Source organism: Epinephelus lanceolatus, chromosome 3 (genome assembly GCF_041903045.1).
Source record: "Epinephelus lanceolatus isolate andai-2023 chromosome 3, ASM4190304v1, whole genome shotgun sequence".
Classification (NCBI taxonomy): Eukaryota; Metazoa; Chordata; class Actinopteri; order Perciformes; family Serranidae; genus Epinephelus; species Epinephelus lanceolatus.
Window position 1 is genome coordinate 24431330 of NC_135736.1, and position 6000 is coordinate 24437329.

A 6000-nucleotide genomic window follows, 5' to 3' on the forward strand; every position below is an offset into this window, starting at 1 on the left:
AAGTTTCGTCAGGGAGCCTCAGTGTTACTAGTGAACAAAGTTAGCATCTCCTATCAATTGCTGCATGTGAAGGAATGATTTACAAAACCATTAAAACCAACATGACACACCAGCAGCTTAGGAAGGATCTCATTAAAGTACCAGCGCAAACTATTTTTATAGCGACTGACACACACTCACACTCAAACGCACCGACACTTTGACCTATGAGCCAGTCTGGACCACAGTGGCCGCGTCGACATGGTCTCGTCCGTACGATTTCAACACCTAATTCATTATCAGCCTCTGCAAGGCCCTGCCATTCCCAGTTAAGTAAGTGGCAGGTTATTAAAAGCAGGAGAGCTGTGCATGTACACATTAGTAAGTGTCACTTACTGGAAAACGCTTCAACCTGGGAGCAGATCAAAAAAGGAAAAATATACCCACGAATGTACTGCTCGACAGAGACAAGACACACCTGTCGTTGCTTTGGAGCAGCACACGATGCAGGAGTATGAGCTACAGGACTCACTGGTTTGTGTTGATATAGTAAATGCAATTTTTAGATGCAAGTTGAAGTCATTTATAATACATTTCAAACCAGCTAACCATAACCTCGAAAGGTTTTAAGGCCTCTGGTGTCAAACAGGAGCAGAATATTCCCTACAGAGTTCAGTTTATAAAGAATTAATGCAGCCATTGACCTAGAAAATTCCCACAAAGATTCTCTTACAGGTCTGCACTCCGGTACACAGATGGACACATTTTACTTTATCTCATTAAATATTATTGCCTTTAATTGTTGTATTAATTCTTACATCATCTGTCTGAATTATGTTGAATTTGCAGGTTATGGTATTGGAAGCGTTCTAGTTTCAGTATGTAGGCTAGTTCACTTGTAGTCTGTTTGTAGTCTGAGGGCTACTGACCACAGTCCATGTGGACAGGCTTGGCATTGGCCAAAATGCAATCTGGAAACCTGTAAGCTATGACAGCTTTATCTTAGCTATTTTAAATTCATCTGAATTCATATGGAAATATCTAGCGGAAATTAGCCACACATTTCCAAATTAGTTTGATCTATGACAGGCTGAATACTACATCAGCAAAAATATTGTGGTGCTGCTGTGATTTTCTTTACAATGAACATAGAATGCAAAGAAGAAACAGCTCGCACACCACAGGGCTCCAATGTTCAGTCCATTTATTAGCACCGTGTGCAGCAGAGGAATACAAGTAACGTTTCGAGCAAGACGCTCTTCATCAGACTTGAACTCTGTCTTTACAATGAACAGAAATGATAATACTATTCTGTTAAAATTCCACAAGTTTCTCCATTAACTGAGATGTGCAAGCATTAGGCAGCAAACACTCGTCTAACATTATCTAAAGATCAGACTTCTGACCTACCTGTGTTCTCAAGGTAGTCTTCCTCTACTCTCTCCTAGCTTAGCAGGAAAGACTCCTTAATACCTCTGTGTTGAGTCGCTAATTAGCTCAAAGCATGTCTCAGTCCTCGACTGCTTAGAGCCTTTTTTTAAATTCTGCCTTTTTATAAAGCTGCAATAAACTTGTGTTTATGAAACAGATACATTAAAATTCCCTAAATGGAAGTTGTATTTACATAACAGGATTAAAAAAAGGATCCTGGCTGGGAAAGACATTACTAAGTAAAGATGTACCAGTTAATGAATTTAGGATTTTTCCACATTAACACACCTTAAATAGGGATGTCAACTGCTACCTGTTAACAGGTTAACTGCAGAGAATATTTCTGACGGATAACACATGTCAGTCTATAGGTTTGTTTTGCTGCTCTTCAGTTTGCTGCACCACGCACTAACCAGGTTTATGAGCAGCTAAATTAACCAAAATGGATATCCCTAACTTTGATACGTACAAGTTTAAGATATCAAATCCATTAATTTTCTAGTGAGAGTGGGAAATTAGCACCAGCCACCTGCCATATGCTGGTAAAAAAAGTGTCAGGTAAATTTCAGACACATAGTCATGATTTACCATTGAGTTGCTGGTGGATTTCAACATTTACCTGTGCTGTATGGGCATGGTTTGCAAACATTTCAATAATACTAACCCACCTCAGGAGGTCTTGGTTGTCTAAAAGTTCACATTTATAATACAAATTTTAAATTAAACAGCACAAAAAGAATTGTTTTATTACATTATGCATTTTACAGGTTGTCTACAGGTATCAGACAGTTAAACTGAATGCTTTTTAAGACCTGTTTAAGACACATTTTAACCACATTTCGGACAGATTTTTGGACAAATCATGTTTTACTTATTAGCCATGTCAGATAAACACTGCAGGCAAGTAGTATGTGGTCTTGTGCAGAGGTAAGTGTTATGTACGATTATGGTTATTAGAGTGAATTGTGTCAATCTACATTTTGCCAACAGGTAAGTGCAAGTATGAAGTAAAATGACAGTATTATAGTTTTTTAATTAGTAACATTAGAAATGTGGACTTTTACATAGAAAGGCTTTACTCATGTTCACAAAAAGAAATTAAAAATGGATATATGAAATAAGATTAAATGGTTGCAGTAGTTAAGACCTCACAAAATATAATTTAAGACTATTTAATGACTTTTAAGGCTTTATTGTTGTAATACTGAATTTAAGACATTTTAAAAACCTGCTTTAGTGTTCCTGCTTCTGCTGTTTCTGTATGTGCCACTAGAATATTTGTTTTTCTACATCTGATCATTGTAAATGTAAATGCAACAGTATTGCCACACAGTCCACAGTGAGTGGTGCTTCCTCGTTGCAATTTGACAAGTAGAAAAGGGCATGATATGATGTTTTGATTCTATCTCTACTTGTGAAAAAATACAAAATTTGTTTTTCCACTATGTGATGTTGTTGGCTACATTTATAACAGGACTGTCTGGATTATTAATATTAACCCTATTAATTGATAAATTCAAAATTATCGTGACATCCTTTACTTAAACTGACCCAGAATCGTTGATGAGTCCACTGTTGGCAACAAATTAATATGTTTATCAAAAAGAGGCTCAGAAGTTAAGGCAAAAAGTCACCACCATCAAACAGCTCGGTTGGCTTTCACGGATTTGGTCAGTGAAAATGCTTAGGGAGGAAGCATGTCCTGCAGGCGGCCCCTATTATCAGTGGGACTAAGAATTAGGCAAGCATTTCACACACCGCTTGAGCCATGACATCAGCCTCTGAAGAAGGGCAGAGAGGGGGATGGAGATGGAGACAGATGGAGGAAGAAGGCACAAAAATAAAGGGCACGAAAACAAAGGGAAATTAAAATGAGAGTGTGTGAGAGCGAGATTAAAAGAGAGCGACAGCCAGGGGGAAATGAAGTGAACTATCAGAGCAACCGCCTGTTACATTGTGTACTTTCAGGAGAAAATCTATCACATTCTCCTATTCCCTGATGGCCTGCCTTGATCCCCTTTCCTCCTCTCATCCTCTCTACTGCTCTCACTCAAACATGCATGTCCACACACACCAAACACACACACACAATCTCTCTCAGTAACTCTAAACTGGCAGGTGCAACTGAGTTAACGCTAACAGAGACATACTTTCTGGCACATTGGCCATCAATCAAGTCCAAATGCTATGATGGCCCATTAAGTGTGTATATTTAAGCCTCTATGAGGGGCTGTTTATTGGTGCAGTAGCCCCTCATGAGACAGATAGCGGCCAACTGTTGCTCGGCATATTGTGTCCCATTGTGCTGCTTCCTCTCCCCCAGACACAAGTATGCAGTCATAGAAATACACAGAATACTACAGCAAAGATACCATCCAGTTAAGCCTCCACACACACACACACACACACACACACACACACAGAACAGGTAGGCCACACTGGGAGTGGTATGAGGTTCCCGGAGTGATAGTGTTACACTTTGTGCATGGTGTGGACACCTCCCCACTCTCCCTGTTCACCCAGCATTCAAATGGGACTCATAGATACCATCCACCGCTGCTGGCCTTTTCTTGTTCCTCATTACATCATCCCTTCATAACAGTCAGCAGCCACCACCAAAGAACACAGCGGCTGACTACTTCTTGATGCTTTCTGTCACATTTGGGATATGACATGGGCAACACAGCTGTCTTAAAATGTTACATAAAATGCACTACTGCAGCAGCATTCAAAAGTCAAGCAGGGGCCCACTGGTTTGCATCCATGTCCTCTCAAGAAGAGGCTGATTTCAACCTTTAAAGGCCAGTGAATGCAACAAACATGCGTTTGTGGGTTAGTTTTGCACATGGGTAAAATCTAATTGAGATAAACCTGCTAAACTAAGTTTTTTTTTTTGACATGGCACATCAAACATTGCACTGTACTGTCCTGTAGAAGTGCAAGCAAACAATAGAGATTATCCTAAGCATTTGGGATGTAGGTTAAACATGGATATCCCAATTCATGCTTGTTGTTGTACCTCAATCTTTAGGCTACTGCTACTAATGCAAAACAACATTTCCCCAGCTGAAATGCTTGTGGTTTGAGTATTTAACATCCTCCATCCATGCAGCTCTGACCGCATCTCCCTTTAATGCACTGGAAACAGCAATCCACCGGAATGCACTTTGGTGGGAAACAGAGGCGACCTTACCGCATCCCGGATGAGCTGATTCATTTGCCCGATTACAACTAAAGGGTCACTGTTGCTTGTAAGACACTTAAAACACCCCAAACAGCCTGTTTACCTCCTCAAAAACAGGGAGTCCTAGGTCGGAGCCGCTGCAGCTGCTCAAAGCGGCGCGGAGGGAGAGATATTATTAACAGCCCCTTCACAACAACAGACTGCTCATACCTACCTTAAAACGACCGTCGCCTCTCTCCACTAATCCCGCAGCACATTGTCAGGTAATCAGCCTCTTCCATGTGTAATGACTCAACTCGGGGCAGACAGACCGCGAGCTGCAGCAGAGGCTCGCGAGCTAGTGCGGTGTCCGTGTGATGAAACCGTACACCTGTTTTTCGACGCGCATGGATGTCGCCGGTGTCGGTCAGCTAAGTAAAGACAACTCCCTCTCTCGGGGGTCACAAGGGCTCGGATAGCAATGCGGTGAAGTCGTCCTGTCCCCGTTTTTCCCCCTCACAACACACAAACCACCACGGAAGAGGCGACGCGGCGACACAAGTAGTTACCGCATGCCGCTGTGTTTTTGTGTGTTTGACTACGCCGCCAGTCGCACCGCGGTCCCGCAGCTCTCACACCGCTCCGCCGGCTCTCAAACACTCCCGTCTGTCCCGAAATGGACTGAACCTGCCTCCTGTTTCCGCTTTTTATTATTATTGAATGATGCCGTGGCTCCGTGCGCAAAATGGCCTCTGTTATTTTCATTCAGCAACAGTCCACCGCGAGCTTCTCATTGGGTCTGCGTGTAGCCATGGCAACGCCCGCGGTTCAATCAGTGCTCACAGAGGACACACACACACACACACACACACATAGCAGGCCTGTGTGCAGCTCACAGCTAACAGCAAAGTGCCACTTTACCCTGCATCTGCAGCAGAAACTTTAATGGAGGCTCCATGCTGTGTGTTAATGGCCACAACATGATAATAATACAGCGAGGCTTACTGGGTGATCCACATACAGCCATGCTGGGAATAAAGCTCGAGCTGTGCCAACATGTATATGTGTTTCCCTGGCAGCATACCATGTTGTCATCAAACTGTTTCAGGCCATATGTGGAGCTATTAATAAATGACAAGTAAGTTATAGCTTGGCATCCTTGTAGAATTAGGCTACTGGGCTGTTTGAAATGGGCCTGACTTGTGTTATTAGGGTAGGGTTACATTTTCTATTAAAGAACTGAAAAAGATAAACTTAAAATAAACCTGTAGGGCCACACTAAGCATACAGGTAAGCCTTCAATATCTTCTTTATACACTGTAGAAGTGCAAGCAGAGTAGAGGTTATATCTAGGCAGAGTTATGTAATTAATTTACAAAATAAATGTCATTTTAATCAGTTACTGAGAAAAAATCTTTAAATTACAG

At 41.8% G+C, this 6000-nt stretch overlaps 1 protein-coding gene across 18 annotated transcripts in view; it reads right to left on the reverse strand.

Moving 5' to 3' along the window:
* sorbs2a (sorbin and SH3 domain containing 2a) overlaps nt 1-5362 on the reverse strand; it is a 63311-nt gene extending 57949 nt beyond the window's left edge. For all 18 annotated transcript variants that reach the window (XM_078166169.1, XM_078166167.1, XM_033624208.2 and 15 more), the window contains exon 1: nt 4809-5362. The gene's annotated coding sequence lies outside the window, so the exon portion shown is untranslated. The remainder of the gene's footprint in view (nt 1-4808) is intronic.
* Nucleotides 5363-6000: the final 638 nt, after the last annotated feature.